At 34.9% G+C, this 22,962-nt stretch overlaps 1 pseudogene; it reads left to right on the top strand.

Annotated features, from left to right (window-relative positions):
* Positions 1-6,950: 6,950 nt before the first annotated feature.
* On the top strand, positions 6,951-17,962 carry LOC132039459 (G-type lectin S-receptor-like serine/threonine-protein kinase At4g27290; annotated as a pseudogene).
* Positions 17,963-22,962: the final 5,000 nt, after the last annotated feature.

Raw genomic sequence — 22,962 nt, 5'->3', positions numbered from 1 at the left:
TGTTGTGCTGTGAATAGACTAACGCAAGCTTAAGCCGAACATGAAGTCCATATGACCTTAAGAAGGGTTATTGGGCAGCTTAAAGTATATGCGATAAGATTTTGAAGTGATATGAATCAGTGAAACTAAGTTCTTCAAAGGAAGTGAAGTATAAGTTGTGTTTGGAAAGATTTAGCAATTATTGAGTTAATAATTATTTAGTAATGTCTCAATGAGAAGCTATAGGGCTCCTTAGTTGGTTAATGAAGTATTAAACAAGTGTTAAGAAGGTTCCATAAAGATTTGAGATCAAACGAATCGACGAGAACAAGTTTGGGAAAAAGTGAGTTATACGACCACTTATACGGTCCGTATAACTTTACACGGTCCATATAAGGGTCGGTATAACAGTCACAAAATGGATCATTCTCTGGTGGAATTATACGGTCACTTATACGGACCGTATAAGTGTCCGTATAAATCATGTCGGGTCAGATTTTCATAATCATATATATGTGACCCAAGCTCTTATTTTTCATTTCCCATCTTCTCCACCACCCTTGAGAGCTATAGAATATTTCACACACCATATCAACATAAATCCAAGAGAAATCAAAGATTAAACACCAAGAACCAAGTGTAGATAAGCTCACTAGGGTTTGTGGAAGTCAAGATTCTCTTTGGTATTGAAGTTGGAGTTTTCTCAGTGAAGTATATTCATCCAAAACTCATCCTTACATGATCAAATTTGAGTTTTACATCTATTTCATGTTATTAAGAGTATTTGGTTGTTGAGTAACTTGAATGAGGGAAGGAAGTAGAATATGAAGCTCAAATATGGGTTTAATGGTATTCTTGAATAGTAACTTGACTTGAGTCATAGTTCTTGGTATGCCATGAGTATAATTTTGTTGTGGATGATACTAATGATGTTGAAGAGGTATTATATGTAGGTTAATATGGTGTTGTGTCATAGTTATGGTTATGAATGACTTTGAAAAGGAATTTTGAGGATTGAACAATGCTTAACTTGAAAAAGTCTATTGGTTATGGTATTATGGGTGTTGCTATTGATGTTTGGGGGTTGTTTATTATATGGAGAAAGTTGTCAAAACAAAGGAAATGCTGCACAATTTTCGTTAGCTCTTAGTCGCTTTAGTTTAGCCTTAAACATGTCTTACATGATCTAATATAATACGAATTCTCTTGAATGTAGAATCATAAGCTTGGAAGGAGAACGTCTAGTCATTAAGAACACGCAAGGGTATGTAAGGCTAGTCCCTTCTATACATGTTCTCATGACCTTCTTACATTCTAAAAGTTGAAATCCTAAAATTATAAGAGCTTCTTATGAGATAAAGATAAGATATGTTCTATGATAATGATTATGATGATGATTCTATTTCTAGAGATTTCGAAGCTTATGAGATGATGCTATTATGAGCTTGATGATCTTATTTTATGATTTCATTAATGTTATTCCTTATTGTAGTCTCACCTCGTGATATTAGTTTCTTCAAGGTGAGACATAGCGATGATGATTGTTCCATAATATAATCGGAGGTTACCGACCTTACGTCACTCCGATAGAGTTGTAGCTTTCACTTGGGCTCTCATGCATGCTTTATGTTATTTTTATGTGTGATTACACCGTGCCTAGTTAGCCGGGCAGACACCACTAGTGGGCGGCGTGAGATGTTTACCCCGGACGCGGGCTAATGATGATCACATCGTACCTATATGGTCGGGCAGTTTATATATGAGTATATGATATGATGATGAGCATGATGAGTGGTGCTCGGTAGGTTAGCTCCGGGTACTCATCATAGCCCTCTAGCTGGGTCGTGACAGTTGGGTCACAATTTAGCTCCCCGCTTTTCATTACTCTCGTAACCAAGTCGTTAAACATACAATTCGACGCACGGAAATCGGCACTGTCACATTGCTCATAGGAATCCAATTCCAGCATTTTGGGGTCTCCTCCCATTCACCCAAGTAATCACTACCTACTATAATATATTTTACAATCGACGCCATAATAAATCTATAATAGACTATGGCTATAGTCTATGACTCGTTGATGACTGTGGTCTATGACTTGTCGACGAACATCACCAGATTTAGAACCAAAAAGAGCAGGGATAAAGCTCTTACCAGTTACGAACTGAGGTATCACTACTAGAAACACTCGAATTACATGGGGATTTTACCTGAGAATTTTTTCCGCAGATAATTCCTGCCGATTTTCATGCGGAAATCTAAAAGTTCCTAAACTCTAATATATTTACCTGTGGATATAATTTCTCTAGGTAAATCTGCAGGTAAATTTTGCGCCATTTAGTGCCAAAAATTTTCATGGGGATTTATTTGAGAAAAGTAATCCCCACGTATCATTTCATAGGTAATTTCGCAAGTAAAAGATCAAAAATTATGAAAATTTTATTTCCTTTGTGAATTCGCAAGAAATTCCCCATGTAGCAATAGTTGCGCATTTACCTGGGGATTATTTCTTAGGAATTTACCTAGGGATTTTATTATCTAGGGAATTACTTGGGGATTTTGTTGGGGATTTTATTGCTGCCGATTTACCTGGGGATTATTTCTCGGGGATTTATCTGGGGATTATTTCTCGGGGATTTATCTAGGGATTTCATTACCTAGGGAATTACTGAGGGATTTACTTGCTGCGGATAAACCTAGGAATTATTTCGTGGGGATTTACTTGACGATTATATACCTAGGGAATTACTTGGGGATTTGGTTGTTGCGATTTTAGTTGGAATTATTTCTTGGGTATTTATCTGGAAATTTTATTTCCTATGAAATTACTTTTTTTTTTTTTTTGCATTGGTTTTATCGTTTTTGTCTGATTAAACTGGGATTAGTTCTTGAGGATTGTCTAGGAATTTTATTACCTAGGGAATCACTTACGGGTTTTGTTATTGCGGTTTTAGCTGAGATTAAGTTTATCTAAGAGTTTTATTACCAAGGAAATTATTTGGGGATTTGTTGCTGCGATTTTGTTATGGATTATTTATTGAGGATCTATCTGGGGTTTATATACCAAAATCATTTTTAGTACAATTTCTATCACTTGTATATATTTTAAATTTATTTATAATAGGTTTACTATTTTAAATATTAAATTTTTAATTTTTTAATTTTAAATATAATAATATATATTTTAATATTCATCCTATCTAGTTAACGATATTATATTTTTTTTCAATTGAATATTACATTTCATTACGCATGATGACTGGGTAAAAATCCAATACTTCATTCGTTTAATTTTAAGTGTCTTAATTTGACTAAGCACATAAATAAGTAATAAAGAGAAACTTTAGAATCTCCTGGTTTTAAATTAAACGTGTGTAATGTATCAAAATCTCTTTAATTTTAATATTATTATCTTAAACGTATCATGTAGGATGTTTGATTGAAAACTTACTAAATGAAACAGAGGCACACTTTTAGTTTCAAAAGAAAATTAAGCCCACTTACACAGGAGGGAGTGACAAAAGTAATTTTCATAAATCTTATTATGTTTAAAACTAAGAATTTAATATTGTTGGTGTAAAAAAAATATGGCAAAGCAAATATACGGTCACATCAGACATTCAGTTGATCCAACTTTGTATAGGTGTATATGTTAGTTCTTTACAAGTGTTAAAAATGGTGTACTTTAAGTGTAGTATGTTTCTTAATGATTAGTACTCTCGTCGTCCCAATTTATACGACACTCTTTTCTTTTTAGTCAGTACAAAAAAGAATAACACATTTCTATACATAATAAAAGTTTAACTTTAAAATTACCTTTTTCCTTTAATGAAGTGATTTCTAGCCACATAAAATTTTATGGTTTATTTTAGACCACAAGTTTTAAAAGTATTCCTTTATTTTTAAATTCATGCCATGTCAAACACATTCATATAAAATGAGACGGAGGGAGTATTAATTTGTAAATATTAGTGCTAAGATTAAGTATCAAGTGACAAAATAATTTTATTATAAAACATCTTCTCGATTAACTTCTAACATTATTTAAGTGACTTGATCAAAATAATTTAACTAATTTATATTGTCCACATGTATTTAGAATGAATTTATTGTGCCAATGTAAATTGAAAAATAACTGAAAGTAGCATTGTTTAGTTATAATTTAATTCACTTTCTCTCACTTGAATGGTTTAGGTTTATTGTGAATTTTGGAAGTCTTAATTTGATATAGAATAACTTATTGAGTAAATGCAAATAGGGAAAAAAATGAGGGTAATAGACAAAAAGAAAAGTACCACATCGATTAGTAACGTAATTCCCCAATGTAATTCCGGAGTCCGCAACTTAGATGACCCAAAAAGTGGCTGTAGGGATCAAAATAACTCAATAAAAAAAAAGTTACCAAAGTAACCTTTGCGCACTAAATTAGTGCGCAATAGGGTTTTCCTTTTCTTTTTTATTTTTTTTATTTTTTTAACAATTTTAAAGTTTTGAAATTTCATGTTTTTTCCATACTTTGACCAAAGATTAGTAATGTTTCAAAACGCCGGAATATCAATATTTTATATAGAATCTGATATCTTTTTCTGCGAACAATAATGTAGGCTCAATATATCAAGTATACGTAAACGTTTGGATCGTCGTTTTAGGGGTTGTAAAGTGCCCCGAAGTAAGTTTTGTTTGTTTGGAAACTTGTTATCTTTAGGTTTAAGTGTTTTATTTTATAGCGCAGTTTTGGTTTAAGCGTTATTAAAAAAAAAATTGTTTGAATAAGCAAGAAATTAATGCGCTATGCAAGTCCCATAAATTTTTTATCTAATAGACTTAACTAGTTATAAAAATAAGATAAAATTATCAAATAATGAGTATAGGAAGAAAAAGTAGTTGTAAATTGGTGAAACTTTAAACGGTCATAACTTTGCGCTCGGATGTCTGATTTAGGCGATTTTTTTAATTTTACGTATTTTTTCGAGATCTAGCCGCGCAAATGGCCGCAAGGCAGTTTGGCCGGGCCAATTTTTAGAAAAAACTCTTTTTCCCATTCAATTTGAACTTTGCCCCAAATTGGTGCGCAATTTTCATTCATCTTTTGTAAGAATCTAGTGATAAAAAATATATTTGAAGATGGTAATCCCGTGGTAGTGATGTTTTGAATGTCAATTTCAAGGCTCGAAACAATTTATGAAAACAAGTTAGATAGCATTAGTGGACATTATAGAAAATAAAAAGTGTCTGTATTGTCACTTTAACCAACTTGGCTTGGTGGTTTAGCCATCTCTTTTTTATCCCAACCACCAGGGATCAAACCTAGTTGGGAGCATTGAGAAAACAACTTGGGTGCATGATGCATGGTTTAAGTAAAAATTAAGTATACTTTTTGTGTATCTATTTCTTAATGATAAATATTATTTTACTCTTTGTTATCTTATCATTTATAACTAACTCACGTGACATCCTAAACTAATTATAAATAAAACACTTAAACCTTTAGATAATAAGATTCAAACAAACAAAACTTACTTTGGGGCACTTTGCAACCCCTAAAACGACGATCCAAACGTTTACGTATACTTGAAAAAAAAAAAAAAAAAAAACCTATTGCGCACTAATTTAGTGCGCAATAGAACTTAACTGTAAATTTGCAGTTTGGTCCTATTGCACACTAATTTAGCGCGCAAAGGTTACTTTGGTAACTTTTTTTATTTATTGAGTTATTTGGTCCCTACAACCACTTTTTAGGGCATTTAAGTTGCGGACTCCGGAATTACTTTGGGGAATTTTCATGCGGAACTTCATGGGGATTTTTCTCTATGAAAATCCGCAAGTAAATTCCTATATTTACAAATTGCTATCAAAATAATTTTGGAAATTTTTATTTTTATTCGCAGCAAAATCCGCAAGTAATTTACATGCGGATCAAAATCCCCACGTAACTTACCTGGGAGTTTTTTAATCCGCAGGTAAACTTTTTTTGGGGATTTGAAAATCCGCGGTTAATAATAACCCACGAAGGTTTTTCCATCGGATTTATTTTGGCAAGAAAATCCGCAGTAGTTTCCTGCGGATTTTCTTGTATAATTCCTAGGAAAATGCCCATGTAATTCACATTTTTCTTGTAGTGTATATGAATGGAGAATTGACTCCACAAGAGAATTTGTATTCCCAAAGCGAACTCCAATGTCGGAATCCGAAAGTTTCGCCGGAAAAATGAGCTTTTAGTTACAATGGGAAAGATCCTTTTCAACGATTTCTACGAGCTTTTAGTTATAATGGTTAAAATAGGGAAGCTTTGAGTCGTTGGGGACTGATTTTCCAATGAAAAGTAGAAATTTTCGCCGAAAATGGGATCTGAAAAGTAGACAAATCGGGAGCTTTTAGAGGGAAATATTTAGTTTTCTTTAACTCTTTTTGGGTAATTAAAATGTTGGGAGTTGGGGATCAAAATGTATTTTTTAAAACTTTGGGGCTGGAATTGACAGCTTGTGGGGCTGACAATGCTGATGTCATATATGGTGGCCCTGCCCCTAAATCATTGAGACTTGTGACTTGTTTCCTAAATAAATTTTGAAAGTGACCTTCTAGCTAATTCCCCCAAGTTTTTGTGTGGCAAACTTTTGGACAAAAATTCAAATGACCTGTACGACACTTGTATCCTCCTCAAAAGTCAGGTCTTTCTGGAATGGACATAGCTAACTAATACTACTAATAAATTAGGCTGAAAATGACATATAATGTTAACATCACAATTATGAAATTTCCATCTTGATTTCTTCCGAAATGGTCCATTTGTTTTATTAATTAAGTGTTAGAAACAGCATAGTCAGCAGTAGTATAGTGCCGTTGTCTAGATGCTGTTCTTTTTAAATGAAATTTTCCATCTTTTTTATTACTTTTTTCAGAGCCTGTGAATGACCGGATGTTCAAAAACGCGCTAGCGAAGTCATCATATCACGTGACATTGGCTCTTCTCAAGTCTAAGTCATAGTCAATATATAGGCAACCAGGCTGAGGCATCATCAAGGCATCAATAATGGAAGCTATTTTCTTCCTAGTTTTTCTATTGTCTTTCTGCTCTTCTATACACAACATCTTTACAACTAAAACAGACTTAATCCATACAAATCAATTCATCATAGATGGTGAAACTATTGTTTCATCTGGTGGAACCTTTGAGCTGGGATTTTTCAGCCCCAGCGGTTCGTCAACACGATATATTGGGATTTGGTACAAGAAAATTCTTCCTCATGTGCAAACAGTTGTATGGGTTGCCAACAGAGAACAACCACTCACAAATACATCTTCTGCTGTTTTGAAGGTCACAAAACCAGGGATACTTGTTCTTTTTAGTGACAAGAATGAAATTATATGGTCCACTAACACCTCAAGATCAGTCCAAAATCCAGTTGCAGTGCTTTTGGATTCAGGTAATCTTGTTGTAAAAGATGCAAATGATGAAAATACAGAAAATTTCCTTTGGCAGAGCTTCAATTTTCCAACTGATACGCACTTGCCTGATATGAAGCTTGGCAAAAACTTTAAAAATGGTCATGAGGTATACCTATCAGCTTGGAAGAACAATAACGATCCAAGTCCAGGGGAATTCACTGTTCACATTGATCCTACTGGATATCCACAGGCCCTCATAAAACAAGGCACAATTATATCATCTCGCTCAGGACCATGGAATGGTTTGACCTGGAGTGGGGCACTCACACCACTAGTAATAAAAAACAGCTTCTATACACTTCAATTTGTTTTCAATGAGGAGGAAGTTTACTGTAGTTTTTCTCTCATTAACAGCTCGGTTTTATCAAGAATAGTCCTCACTAGCAATGGTTACATGCAATACTTGACGTGGGTGGACCGGACCAACAGTTGGCTTATTTACTTCAATTTACCTTCAGATACTTGTGATACATATAGCTTCTGTGGTGCCTATGGGAGCTGTGACATAAATAATTCACCGGTTTGTGGATGTTTGGATAAGTTTGTGGCAGTATATCCACAACAATGGGAAAAGGGAGATTGGTCAAAAGGGTGCGTTCGGAGGAAACCATATCATTGCACCAAGGAAAATGTATTTCTAAAATATTCTGGAATTAAGTTGCCGGATACTAAATACTCTCAGTATGATAAAACCATGACACTAGAAGAGTGTAGGCAAGTATGTTCAAGGAACTGCTCTTGCACAGCTTATTCAAGCCTAGATATAAGCAATGGAGATAAAGGTTGCTTGTTTTGGTTTGGGGAGTTGAATGACATCAGAAAGCTGTCTGAAAGGGGGCAAGAAATTTACATCAGGATGGATTCTTCGGGCAAGGTAAGAGCTTGTTTAGAAATTTCCCATGTCCACTTTAGCATATCAAGAGAAAGACAAGACAAACTTTTTCTTTTGTTTTACCCTTAACATTAATTACTCATTTCCAAAATTATTTTCCAAGTCTATTGAGACTATACACCAATTAGCACGGGTATTATGGTATGTATATACTTCATTTATTAGTTCTTAAGGAGAGTGCAAAGTCAAAAGTGAACGGAGGGAGTAAGAAAACCACTTATTTTCCGGGAAAATATTATCTAGAAAAACAATTTCCGTGAAAAAAAATTCCTTCATACCAAACACACCCTTAAACTTAGTTCTTCAACACATGGAGACCATATTATGCAACAACACTGGGCTATCTCGATTTGCTGTTGCTGACAGAAAAAAAATTGGTTGTAGAATCCGAGATAGGTTCATCAAATGGAGAGAAGGCAGAGATACTTATAGTGAGTTTCTCACTGTTGATGGCAATGATTCTGCTAGGCCTGATTCTGTTGTTGTACAAACGGAAAAAGAAGAAGAAAATGAAACTCAAAGAAGATTTTGAGCTGCCACATTTCCAATTGTCGACAATAACAAGAGCCACAAATAACTTTTCGGTCAACAACAAGATTGGAGAGGGTGGATTTGGACCTGTTTACAAGGTATGCACTGCAAATTTATTATGTGTTACATCTTTCAAAATCTTGTTGCACCTGTGTCGATCTGACACTATTTCGGTGTAGGTGTGTGAGCCGGATTTAGTCACTTTAACTTGAGTGCTTTGACTGCACCTATGGCCAAGAAGTATAGATTGATTGGGTATTTATTTTAATTTTGGATTATTTCACATAGGGGGTGCTGGAAGAGGGACAGGAAATAGCCGTGAAGAGGCTCTCAAGGACTTCCATGCAAGGACTTGATGAATTCAAGAACGAAGTTATCTATATTGCCAAGCTTCAACATCGAAATCTAGTGAGACTTCTAGGTTGCTGCATCCAAGGGGAAGAAATGATGTTGATCTATGAATACATGCCTAACAAAAGCCTGAATTCGTACATATTTGGTTTGGATTCCTTACCTACTATACATGCTAAAATTAATAATAATGATTTGTCCTATTAGCTATAGCATGCACATTTATGCCCAAGGCAAAAGCACGTCCACAGCAACAACTAATCATAAAGCTTATTTTGTAGACCAAACAAAGAGCAAATTACTTGATTGGCCAAAGCGTTTCCACATCATAAATGGAATTGCTCGTGGTTTACTGTATCTCCATCAAGATTCTCGACTACGAATTATCCATAGAGACCTTAAAGCAGGCAATGTTTTGCTAGATATAGAAATGAACCCAAAGATATCTGACTTTGGCATGGCCAAAAGTGTTGCAGGAAATGAGATGGGAGCAAAAACACGCCATGTGGTTGGGACATAGTAAGAATCTCTAATAACACACAAAGTACTCTCATATGACATCTCGCTTCTTTAATTATCTTCGTGTTGTCTTTTGGCACGGTGGCTATATGTCCCCGAATATGTAGATGGGATTTTCTGAAATCGATGTGTTTAGCTTTGGCGTCTTAGTGTTAGAGATTGTTAGTTGCAAGAGAAATAGAGGATTTGTCCATCAAGATCACAACCTTAACCTTCTCGGTTATGTAAGCACCGTATGATCCGTATTATACACGTAAGTCATCTTCTTTTTAACAATAGATGGAAGTTGGCATGATCCATGATCTAAACTCGAACAAGCGTGGAAGCTTTACAAAGAAGATAGGTCCTTGGAGCTAATTGATGAGAAACTAGCTGATTCTCGCCATATTTATCAAGTTTTGAGGTCAATCCAAGTGGGTTTATTATGCGTGCAACAATGTCCCGAAGATAGACCAAACATGTCTTCTGTGGTTCCGATGTTGGCTAATGAAAGTCCACTGCCAGAAGCTAAAGAACCAGGGTTTTTCACAGAAAGAAACATATTTGATGAATCAAAATCAGGATCGCAGATAGCTAGTTCAATAAATGAAGTCACAATCACAATGTTAGATCCTCGATAGAGTGTGACGAGATAAGTCCAAACAACAAGGTAATAGTAAAAACATTTTGGCATATCCTCTTTTTCAATATAGAATCACACATCTTCTGGACTAAATTAAATCCCAACTATTTAAGTTCTTGAAAGATGAAAAGGAAAAAGTTTACAAATTCATGAGCAGACAGCTATGAACCAATGAGCAGAAATTTTATCAATTGATGCAATGATGCCAATAACCTATTCACCTCAAAAAGTAGTTTTCTCATTCTTTAGTTATACATAAATATTCAAATTTCATTGTACATGGGGGGAAAAAATTCTCAATAAAGTCAGTTTGAAGAGAGATGCATATTTTATTTAAATTGCACAACAAATGTGAATAGTCTGTTTATTTTATCATAACCTTACCCTTCTCGGTCATTAGGCACTCTATATATAGTCTGTTTTATACATATACGCTCTTTTTTCTTCTTTACAACACATGGTATTTGTCATGATCCATGATCTAAACTACGACAGGCATGGAAGTTTTACAAAGAAGATAGGTTCGTGGAACAAATTGATGAGCAGCTAGCTAATTCTTGGCATATTTCTCAAGTTTTGAGGTCAATCGAAGTGGGTTTATTATGCATGCAATACTATCCAATAGATAGACCAAACATGTCTTCTGTGGTTCTGATGTTGGCTAATGAAAGACCATTGCCAGAAGCTAAGGAACCAGGTTTTTTTCATAGAAACAAAGGTAATTGATGGAGCAAACTCAGGATCATAGATAGGAAATTCGAAAAATGAAGTCAGAATCACATTGTTAGATCCACGGTAGAGTGTGAACAAGATAACTATCTTGACTTGTGTGCACATGAACAATAATTTTAGAAATAGCATAGAACTTTGATTCTTGGATAATACAACAATATTTGAATTAAACAGCAATTTGGAATTTTCTACCTGAAGATGTTATCTACTTATGGATGAAAGTTTCTTCTATTTCTATTGTTCATTGAATATAAGTATCAGATATGCTTAGTCACAAAACTTCTGAAGATGTTAATCTTTTTTCCTGATCTATTAGCTATAACAAGTTTTACCATGGTACTAGAAATCACAAATCCATATAAGCAGTTGGAATTTTTCACTTTGGAAATTCATTTCTTAATTAGAATATATCTAGAACCGCCTTTTACCTTTAATTTTGTTTTAAGTTCTAAATTTGTCCATGAACTATGTGAAATGGTTTAATTATGCCTTCCATTAAAAGTTCGCAGCCAAAAAAAGCCCTCGTCATTACTCAATCATATCACAATTTACCTTATTTTCTAACTCAGCAAACAGAATCCTCGTTAGTATTTGCCATTGTCCATGTTAGCAGACACTATGGAAAAACAGAAAAGAGAAATAAAGACCATATCCTTCTTCCCTCTCCATCAGCTCCCACTCCTCTCAACCATGAAAATACTCATCTTCGAGCATAGAACAGAATGTGAAGTGTATAAGAAAAGAAGGTTTGTATGGCTCTAACACGTGTGGAGATATCTGTAATATCTGTTTTTCTTCTTTTTTATTGTTTTATTGTTGTTCTATGTTCTATACATATATTATAAGGTAGACTTATTAAAATTAAATCTTAGAACCACTTAAGACATATTTACATAGCAAATCGTGCTATCTATGAAGAGATGATATATCGATGCTTTCTACCTATGTTCTTTCGAATCTTATGACATATTTACATATCAAATGGTGCTATCAATGAACACATACTCCCAACTTAATTTGAATTGGCTTCAATATCATCATCAGGTTCATTTGAACCAGCACTTTCGACAATGGATTATAAAATGTATAGATAAAAGTTCATTAAGATTGGCGTATATAGTAATTTTGAATCCATAATTTTAAATTTTAATTAAGAACCTTAAAGGTTGAACCCATATTTAAATTCTGGATCTGCCTCTGTGGGCAACAATCCATACGTATCTGTAAGTATAACAAACCCATGTAACATAGGCCAAACTGGTAAGTTATACTAACAAACTTGATGTATACACGAATTGCTGGTAAGTTTCTTTATACAACTTATAAAATGTAAAATCTTAATTGGAAGATACACCTTGAAACCCTTCTGTAATTCAAGCTTGTAACATTGAAAGATCTGTATGAACATGTATTTTAGTTTACTGGGGATCTAGCTGTGTAACAGTAAATTCGTTTATTGAATATATTCTTGTAGACTATTCAGAATCAGGGAATTTGCTTTCTGTGAAAAACCCAAGTTCTTCAGCTTGAGGCAAAATGGAATCATTCGACAACACCACAACCACTTTAGACATGTCTGGCCTGTCTTCTAGACTATGTTGTATGTATAATGGAGCGACATGAATTAACCATATCAATTCAATTGAATAACATGAATCTGTCAGATGCATATCAATCAGCTCCAATAGTCTTCCTTCTTTATAAAGTTTCCATCCCTATTAATAACTCAATCAGTACATAATAAGGAACATGTATCAGTCATTGATGCGTCTTTAATGGATTTAAGCTATACATTGACAATATTGCACTATCAATGTAATTTAACCAGTGATATGAGGTTGGTTACAACTATCACTTGTAATGTTACACCTTTCATTGCACAGAATTTAAGTCGTGTTTAATTAACATGCAAGGCTTATATGTCCAAGAAGGTTGATACTGTGACTTTCATGGGAAAATCTTGTATTTCTCTGACCACTGGTTATCTCTAGAACTATCATGCCAGATCTAAATACATCTGATTTTATTGAGAAAACACCATGCACTGGGGACATGTAACCACTGCATCACATATTAAACAGAAAGTGGTTTTAGATAGAGGATATTGTAGGAGCAGTAGATAAGATAAATGCTATCTAAATGCTAAAAGGTGTTAGTATCAAATTTCTTAATGTATCCCAACCACATGGTGTGTATTAGCACCCCTTTCATTCCCTATCACACTTCTAGCTATGCCAAAATCCGAGATCTTGGTGTTCATCTCAGCATCTAGCAAAATGTTACTAGCTTTGAGGTCTATAAGGATAATTCATTTACTTTTTTATTTTTATTTTTATTTTTTATTTTTTAAGGTTGTAACTTCAATTTTCTCTCCTATTTACTGTGGCGAGTTTGAGATAAGCAGACTCGAACCGCTGATATTCGACACAGGGTAAACCACCGCCTCTCGGGTCCCCCAACTGATTTTACCATAGAGGCCAACAATAGACAATAACTTCCCCCTGAACAACCTTTCAATTCATATATTTAGATCTCGGACCTATGAATTGGGATATTTCTAGGTGGAGTAACAAAAATTATAGCTAGAAGGGCTATTTCACTAGCAGCATCCAAAATGCGTGAATCTTGATGGAGATACAAAAGTCCTTGAGCAATTCTTTGATGATGTTGAAGCGCTTAGGCCAGTTGAATATCGAGCTCTTCTTTCCATCTGTTAATAGGTCTTCCAACAATTAGTATAGTTACTGATTCTGTAATTGCTTTTAGTATGCTCTCCAAGTCTTCCTTGCAAGGAGTTAATGAGTTCAAGAATGAAGTTATTTGCATTGCCAAACTCCAGCATAGAAATCTTGTGAAGCTTATAAGATGTTGCATTGCAGGTGGAGAAAAATGCTGGTCTAGAAATACATGCCCAGTAGAAGTCTTGATTTCTTCATATTTGGCATCGTTAGTCTTACTTTTGCTTTACACATAAAACTCGAGTACTACGCATATTAAAACGTTCAAGTTTGATCATAGTTTAGTTGCAATCGATTTGGAGAAGGAGCATGTGCTTTTAAATAATGAAAAACTTTGCTCACGGAACTGGACTTTACAAGTTGAGCTAGTTTTTGTTTAGCGTACTAAAGCAGTTACAGCATCAGTAATTATATTAATTGGACCTGTTAACAGGTGAAAGAAGAGCTTGATACTCAACTGGTCTAAGCGCTTCAACATCATCAATGGAATTGCTAGAAGACTTTTGTATCTCCATCAAGATTCTCGGCACAGAATCATCCACAGAGACCTCAAAGCTAGTAACATTTTGGTAGATACTGACATAAACCCCAAGATCTCAGATTTTGGCATAGCTAGAAGCGTTGTAGGGAATAAGACTGGTGCTAATACACACCAAGTGGTTGGGACACAGTAAGAAATTTAATACTACTCACTATTTAGCATTAATATTGAGTATAATATCCTTTGTTTAATATTATTTTCAGGTTAATATGTGATGCAGTGACTACATATCCCAAGAGTATGTGGTCCATGTGTTTTCTTGACAAAAGCAGATGTCTGGCGTGTTAGTGCTAGGAATAATAAGTGGTCGGAGAAACAGAGGATTTTTGTCACACCCCTACCAGGAGTATGACGGGCTCCGACCCGTAGGTCGGGAATCACCTGACTTATCTGTTACTTTGAACATTATAAACCATAACTCAAAGAACACACACACACGCGAGTAAAAGGCCCAACATAGGAATATCCGATCATTCAGCACATGTGTTCATATACGGGCCGACAAGGTCGCCACATCATAACGTATATCATAAAGCCGGCAAGGCTAACAGTAAAGTATCAAAAGCTCAAAATAAGGTCGACAAGGCCACCAATATATTATACCATAATATGAACCAGTGGAGCTACAAAATATCTAACTGTACACACACGTCTACGAGCCTCTACATAGATTTTAAATGATTATAAGGACAATACCAAACATACTGCAGCTCCGAAGTAAGTGGAGTGCTCCTGAGAATCTGCTGATAGAACACCTACGGGTCTGATCCGTCTCCCCCGCCACCTCGCGGGCACATGAGCGCGGCGTCCACTTGGCGAGGACGTCTAAAAGAAAAAAATGTACTGAGTATCTAAGGCATTAATAACAACATAATATAGATATGGAAGGTAACATGGAATAAGAGAGATAACCTGTACATCTGGATGCCTCATAAGGCGGATGTCAAGCATGCTAAGCTTTTAAAAAAAACTTTTTCTTACATACATATATATAATATCATCATCATAACATACCCGGCCTTTTCAGGACTCGGTGTGTAACGTACCCGGCCCTTTTCCGGACTCGGTGTGTAACGTACCCGGCCCTTTCGGGACTCGGTGTGTAATACCAACTACTCAGTGGTTGCACAATAGGTGTCGTACCCGGCCGACTATAGCGCGGCTCAGTGTAGTGAAATACATACATACATACATATATATATATATATATAAAGCATGCTTGAGAGCCAAATAAAAGCTATAACTACTTCGGAGTGACGTAAGGTCGGTAACCTCCGATTTTCATTATGGAATTATCATCATCGCTATATCTCACCTTGAAGGAACAATTATTATAAGGTGAGATCAACAACAATGAATAAAATCGAGAAAATCATGAAATAATCTCAATAATCTCATAATAGTATTAACATCATAAGCTTTGGAATTTCTAGAATTAAAATCATCAACATCATAATCATCATAGAAACATTCTCATCTTTAACATCGTCATTCATATTGTAAAAACATGTCCGTTGTTGTTGTCATAAAAGCTTATAGAATCATAAATCTTTGACTCGGAAAATAGGGACATTTTGGAAAATATTTATGGATTATCAAGAAAGAAGTCATGCCTTTGAATCATAAACTCTATGAATTATGAATTTCTAGCTTTTGAGAATAAGAATATTCATGGAAAACATTTATGGATTCACATAAAGGGATCATGGGACATTTGAAAAACATCTATTGGATTCATAAGAAAGGAATCATGCCTTTAGAAGAAAGGGACTAGCCTTAACATACCTGGAAGATAATTTCTCGACTTCCAACTTACTTCCTGTCTTGCAATTCACTTAAGATCATTCGTAGCCTCGTAATCTACATATACGACCATTCATACTATTGTTAGGCTCATCGTCATACGCTCGTCTTAAACCCTTAATTTAAATCCATTTAGAATCCGCCAAAATTCGGGCAACATCTCCCCTGTTTATATGCCTAGCCCGAAATCATAATATCAACAACCAATCAACAACAACAATACCAACATCATCAACACCATTATCCATACCAATATATTTCCTAAAACATCCCACATGATGTTTTCCAAATTTCTCAACTAACCAACTTGTGATACAACTATTTAATAACTTTATTTCCGTAATAAACCGAAATTAATACCAATAAGGAGAGATTCATACCTTTTCTTGTTAGAACAATAATATCTCCAATATCCACCTTGAATCCAAGCCAAAATACACCGCAAAAACGATACTATAAGCGCGACTACACGTTACCCGACCTCGATTAATATTCGGTCACTTGAAATTACTCAAAATCCTCACTTTTGTGAGGTAAATATGCTCTCTTGCTTGGCTGAATTTTCTGGAATATTTGAGACATTTTTATGACCAAAAAATGGGGTTTTGCCCCTTATATAGGGTGCCAAATTCAGCAGCACTGTAGCAGCGCTGTTTCTGCTCTGTCAGCTGAATTTGTAACGTCCATAATTCTCTACTCCGACGTCGTATCGATGAGTGGTTTATTGCGTTAGAAACTAGACTCGACGAAATTCATTTTAAGATTTTGAAACACCTTAAAGCTCCTCATATACCTGGAGATATGCCCCTCCAAAGTTGACCCAAATTTTTTTCCTTAATTCTGCCAACTTGTTCCAAATTTTCGTCAAACTTATTTTCGTTGATTTGCTTGGTCCCGGAATCTTCCACAACTCCCCCTGCATGGTATTTATCATTTATTATACTTGATAATGGCCATGTTCTTGTGTTTCAAGATAGTCTTTCCCGATTATACGACTTACGAGATCGTAATTCATCATTTACTTCACTGTTACGTACTTCCCATGGCTTGTACCTTCCAAAACATGATGGGACGTCTCCGATACTCCATTACTACGATGATGTGCGTGGCATGCTCATGCTCTGAAAGTGCGAGGTGTAACAATTTTCCCATTGAAGTCACAGTATCAACCTTCTCGGACATGTAAGTCTTTTATGTTAATTAAAGGTGAGTTTAAATTTTGTGCACTAACATTGTAAAATAATCTTTGAACAATGAGATCACTTATAAGGCACTACAAGATATTTCTCTATAATAATAACCTAGTAATTAACCTATGATAGTTAAACTGCATTTAACTTAAATCCATTGAAGGCATATGAACTGCTACATATTTATTGATCATGTATTATTTGTGTTATTGACAGGTATGGAAACTTTACAAAGAAGGTAGACCATTGGAGCTAATTGATGTGCATCCAACGGGTTCATGTTATGTTTCTGAATTGCAACTCCTAATCCATGTCGCTCTGTTATATGTACAACAATGTCCAAAATACAGGCCAGACATGTCTACAGTGGTTGTGATGTTGACTAATGAGGCTATTTTGCCTCAAGCTAAGGAACGGCTCTCACTCCAAAGCAAAGTCACACCCCCGAATATTACAAGCATGTATCCAACAAAAGAAATGCCCGTCGCGCTGTTAGAACCCCGGTAAATTAACTTACATATTCATTCAGATCGTTCAATGTCTATTAGCTTGAATTACCAGCAATTCATGTACATCAAGCTTGACAATGTAAACTCTAGGATGAGTATTGGTTACAAATTTAGGTGAGTTAGACCCTTCGTTTTCTCCTTCCTTGATTGTGAATCCTTGCTATGAATTCTAAGGTGTTTTACTGATATTTGAATATATGTATTTATCGATTTGATGCAGAAACCAACTTTGCATGAAGTATACCAACTAGGAATTTCTTTCCTCTAATTCTAGCTACGGATTATGATAAAGAAAACCTAGATTTACTCCTTAGGGTTCGAGAGGTAATATTGTTACTCAAATGCAGGAATTCGGTAAAGAATTCAAGGTTTGAATGCTCTTATATATATATATATATATATATATATATATATGTAACAAGAAGAGCTAGAATAAAATAGAAGAGAGAATAGAAGTTTAGAGAGAGAATTATGAATCTGTATATTTAGAGCTGTCAATATGGGCTTGGCCCTCTAGGCCGGCCCAATCCAACCCTTTATTTAAGTAGGGTTGGGCTAGCATTTCTTTGGCCCATATAGAAGTGAGGCTCAAAAGCCCGGCCCTCTCTTGCCCGCCATAGAAATATTGGCAAAAGAATAATAAATTAATTAATTTTAAAAAAAATATAAGTAAATTAAACAACAAGATAAAAAGTAATGAGAAAAAAAGAATGTACTTACTACTAAGTAGTAAATTAGAAACTAGAGTAATACTTTTTAGTCTTAGAATTTATATTATGTTTAATTTCTTTTGAACGTGATCTGCATTAGTGATCAAAAATAATAATTTATATTTGTTCTCTTAAATTTTTTTCTTCTAAGATATGAATTTGCACAAGAATGGGTTGTAGAAGATTCTATTTCTTATTGCAAAAGTTTCATGTTCAAATTGTACCAAAAATCACTTAGAAAATATTATTTCGGAAGACGAAAAAACTTAAAGTTATATTAATCGCCCGTCCGAAGCTTCCACAATCCCGCATAACCGGGTTACAATATTTTCATGTTCAATTAAAAGGGCCCGTCCTAGCTCATTTAACTCTTTGGCCCTTTAGTAACAAGATTATACTCGTATGGGCAAATACCCCATATTGACACCTCTATGTGTATTGATGATTTCAATCCATACAATACAATGTTTTATAGTTGTTGAATACAATGAAAAATATCCACTAACTACTCGAGCAGTTACATCTAATGAACTAACTTGAAAACTGCCTAAGCAACTCCTCTAACTAACTGTTGATGGGGCTAACTAACTTTTGAATACCAAAATTTTCCTGACTTCACTTCTAATTGCACTTCTGCTATCAATACTCCCATCCCAAAAGAGATCCTTGACCTCAAGGATCAAACTGAGGAAATCTGTTTTTTAGAGCATTGTAGTACTCCCATGTAGCATCATCAACTGGTAATCCTTTCCACTAAACCAGTGATAAGTTGGTATTTTTACCAACTTATCTCTTCTTTACGCTTAGATTTTTGTTATGTTTGATTGAAAAAAATAGTGCATTTACTATGGTTTGCTTCAATTCTAAAGGTTTATATGTTTGAGAAGAGCTTTGGAAGAAACCAAGTGAAAAACAAGTCAAAAAGAGACCAAATTGACGAAAATGAGAAAAGTAGCTAAAAATGCAAAAAATGGCCAGAAATGCAAATTCGAAATCGGAAAATATGAAAGTTGTTTTTGTCATCTTTAGTGAAAATATTGGGGTAACTACAAAAGGAAGACTTGAGGGAAAATATCATCATCTTTGGCCATCTTCCAAGCTTAGGAGCAAGAAACTACACCTAGGATTTGAAGATTTGGAGGCACTCAATGAGAATTTCTTTACCTATTTCTTCAACTCTTGCATCATGATCTCAATATATTAGTAGTAGTAATTGAGTAATAAATAATTTTGTTGGCCGGGTTAGAAGCTGGGCACACGAAGGGGAGGATGTTAACTAACTTTTAAAATATAAAATGAAATTATTTCCATTAATGTAAGCCCATTTTTCTAACGGATTGTGCCACGTCAGCAGCAGTTTGTTATATGTGTCAGTGAGGAGAGAGAAGCAACCAAAGAAAATCAGGTTATCTTCTTCTCCAATTCTTTTTCTCCTCTCTCTCAAATTCTCTCCTACCTCTTCTAATTCTTTCTTCCTCTCAAATTTTGCAGATTATCTCGGCTATGACGGATTAACTCTATCCATTAGTGTAGTTTAATTCAGCATTTACAGATCTATTGTTTGAGTTCCATTTTCCGCTTTTTTTATACAAAAGAAAATATCCCAAAAAAGTTGTTGTTCTTCATTTCTGTTGATTAGTTGACTAAATTGAATCGAGATCATTACATTTGGTATCAGAGTAGTCGATTGTAGGGCTTGAGGGTTGAGAAAATGGATGAGGGTACACGCTTGCAAACTATGGATGCTAAATTGACTCAACATGATGAAGTGTTAGCTAGGCTAATTGCAGGTCAACAAACCTTGCAGCAAACTCAGAGAGGCATATAAGGAACATTATAATTGATTCTCGAGAGGTTGACAACATTAGAGTGACCTAATAGTCCTCAAGGTGATGGAATTTTACCACGACCTGCTCATGAAGAGAGACCAAACAGACCTCAAGTTCAGGAACCAAACAGACGTCAAGCTGTAGCACAAACTCTTATTCCTAAATGGGTGGTTCTTTCATTTGAGGGTCATGAATATATATATATATATATATATATATATATATAGGTATTTCAATTTGTATATAACTCATGATAATCAAAAAGTTGAGGCTGCTACACTTTATCTGAATGGAGTAGTTGAAATGTGGTATCATTCTCTGGTATTGGTTAGGATAACTATTGATTGGTCTGAATTTAAAGAAAAATTAATTGCGAGGTTTAGTAAGGAAGTGATGGAAGATATAGAGGAAGAATTCAATAAGTTAAGCCAAACAGGAACCGTTGATGAGTTTTTTGCCCAATTTGAGCATAAGAAAGCTCAAATGTTAGTAAGGAACCCTCACTTGGATGAATCTCATTTATTGTCCAGTTTTATAGGTTCTTTAAAAGAGGATATCAAGGTTGGTGTGAAATTGCTCAAACCTTCTACTTTTAGTCTTGCTATTGAGCAAGCTAAATTGCAAGAAAGAGCAATTGAAGTTGCTGAAAGAAAGGCTAAACCGGTTGCTAAACTCTCAGCAAAGTTCAATAGTTATCCTTCTACTATGGCTCCTGTTACCACTACAGCTAAGCCTAATGGTTTTAGACTTACTCCGGAGGTATATGAGTATAGAAAGAACAATCACTTGTGTTTTAGGTGTGCGGAGAAATACTCTCCAAGCCATCAATGCCAAAAGAAACAGTTGAATTATTTGATAGGTGAAGTGGAATTTAATGCAGAAGGCTCTGGTGGTGTAGAAGATCCATCCATTGCAAATTTGATCATTGAGAGTGACATGTATATATTAGCAAGTTGTGTAGGAAGCCATATGTATGGATGCTTTATCTAGTAATAATAGAGGCGTTAATACTATATTGGTCAGTGGTTCTACAAAGAATAGAAACCTTGCCTTGTTGATTGATTGCTTTAGTTACAATAGTATTATTGATGAAAATCTTTGTCAAAGAAACTGGTTATCAAGCTAGTTATTGTCCTCCTGTGAGAGTAACATCAGCTGATGGCAATTATGTCATGTGTACTATATATATATATATATATATATATATATATATATATATATATATATTTCCACACACACATCTCTTATTATACCACTAGGAGGATGTGATATTGTTCTAGGCAATGATTGTATGAAGAAGCATAATCCCACCAAGTTTGACCATGAAAAGAACTGTGTTACAATTAATAGGAAGGACAACAAATTGGTGTTGCATGGTATTACTGAACACGGCAAGTTGAACATGATTTCCAGCAAAACCATGAGTAAGGTGTTGAAGAAAGGACAAGCACTTCTAGCTCATCTGTTTATGGTAAGTGCAGTAGCGACTGATAAGCAAGATCAAGTGGATGAGACCATTCAAGAAGTATTAGAGCAATACAAGGATGTGTTTATGGAACTAAAGTCTTTACCACCTATCAGAGCATTGGACCATACTATTTCACTTAAACATGGTTTTATGCTAGTAATTTTGAGACCATACAGATACAACTTCCATAAGAAGGATGAGTTAGAAAGACAGGTCAAGGAAATGCTCACTAATGGCATCATTCAGTAGAGTCAATCACCATTCTCATCTCCAACACTTCTTGTCAAAAAGAAGGATGGGACATGGAGATTCTGTGTAGATTATAAAGGATTAAATGAGATCATTATCAAGGATAAGTACCCCATTTCCATTGTTGATGACTTACTGGATGAATTACATGGATCAGTGATGTTTTCTAAGGTGGATTTAAGAGCTATTACCATCAGATCAGGATAAAGGAAGATGATGTGTACAAGAATGCTTTCAGAATTCATATGGGGAACTATAAATTCAGAGTAATGCCATTTGGATTAACAAATGCACCTGCAACATTTCAAGCCTTGATGAACCAAATTTTCCAACCTTATCTGAGGAAATTTGTTCTAGTGTTCTTTGATGACATACTCATATATAGTGTGTCATTAGAATAACATGTTGATCACTTAACTGATGTATTTAATTTGCTGAGAGATCATTCTCTTTTGGCTAAGACATCCAAGTGCACTTTTGGTCAAAAAAAGGTTGAATACTTAGGCCATGTGATCACTAAAGAGGGTGTTTCTACTAATCATGCTAAGATACAAGCCATGGTTGACTGGCCCAAACCAAACTTAATCAAGAGTCTAAGGGGATTCTTGAGTTTGTCTGGATATTACAGTAAGTATGTTGCTAGTTATGGCACCATCTGTAGACCATTAACTGATCTCCCCAAGAAAAATGCTTTAAAGTGGAATGAGGAAGCCGTAGCGGCTTAATAAATAAAAAAAACCGCCATGACAACCACTCGAACTATTTTTAGTGTTTCCTGACTACTCTAAGGAGTTCATAATTGAAATTGATGCTAGTAATAGTGGAATTGGTCTTTCGTTTAATTAAAGGTGAA

Source organism: Lycium ferocissimum, chromosome 12, assembly GCF_029784015.1.
Source record: "Lycium ferocissimum isolate CSIRO_LF1 chromosome 12, AGI_CSIRO_Lferr_CH_V1, whole genome shotgun sequence".
NCBI lineage: Eukaryota > Viridiplantae > Streptophyta > Magnoliopsida > Solanales > Solanaceae > Lycium > Lycium ferocissimum.
Note: the sequence above shows the minus strand (reverse complement) of the source record. Positions and strands in the feature narration are given on the sequence as shown.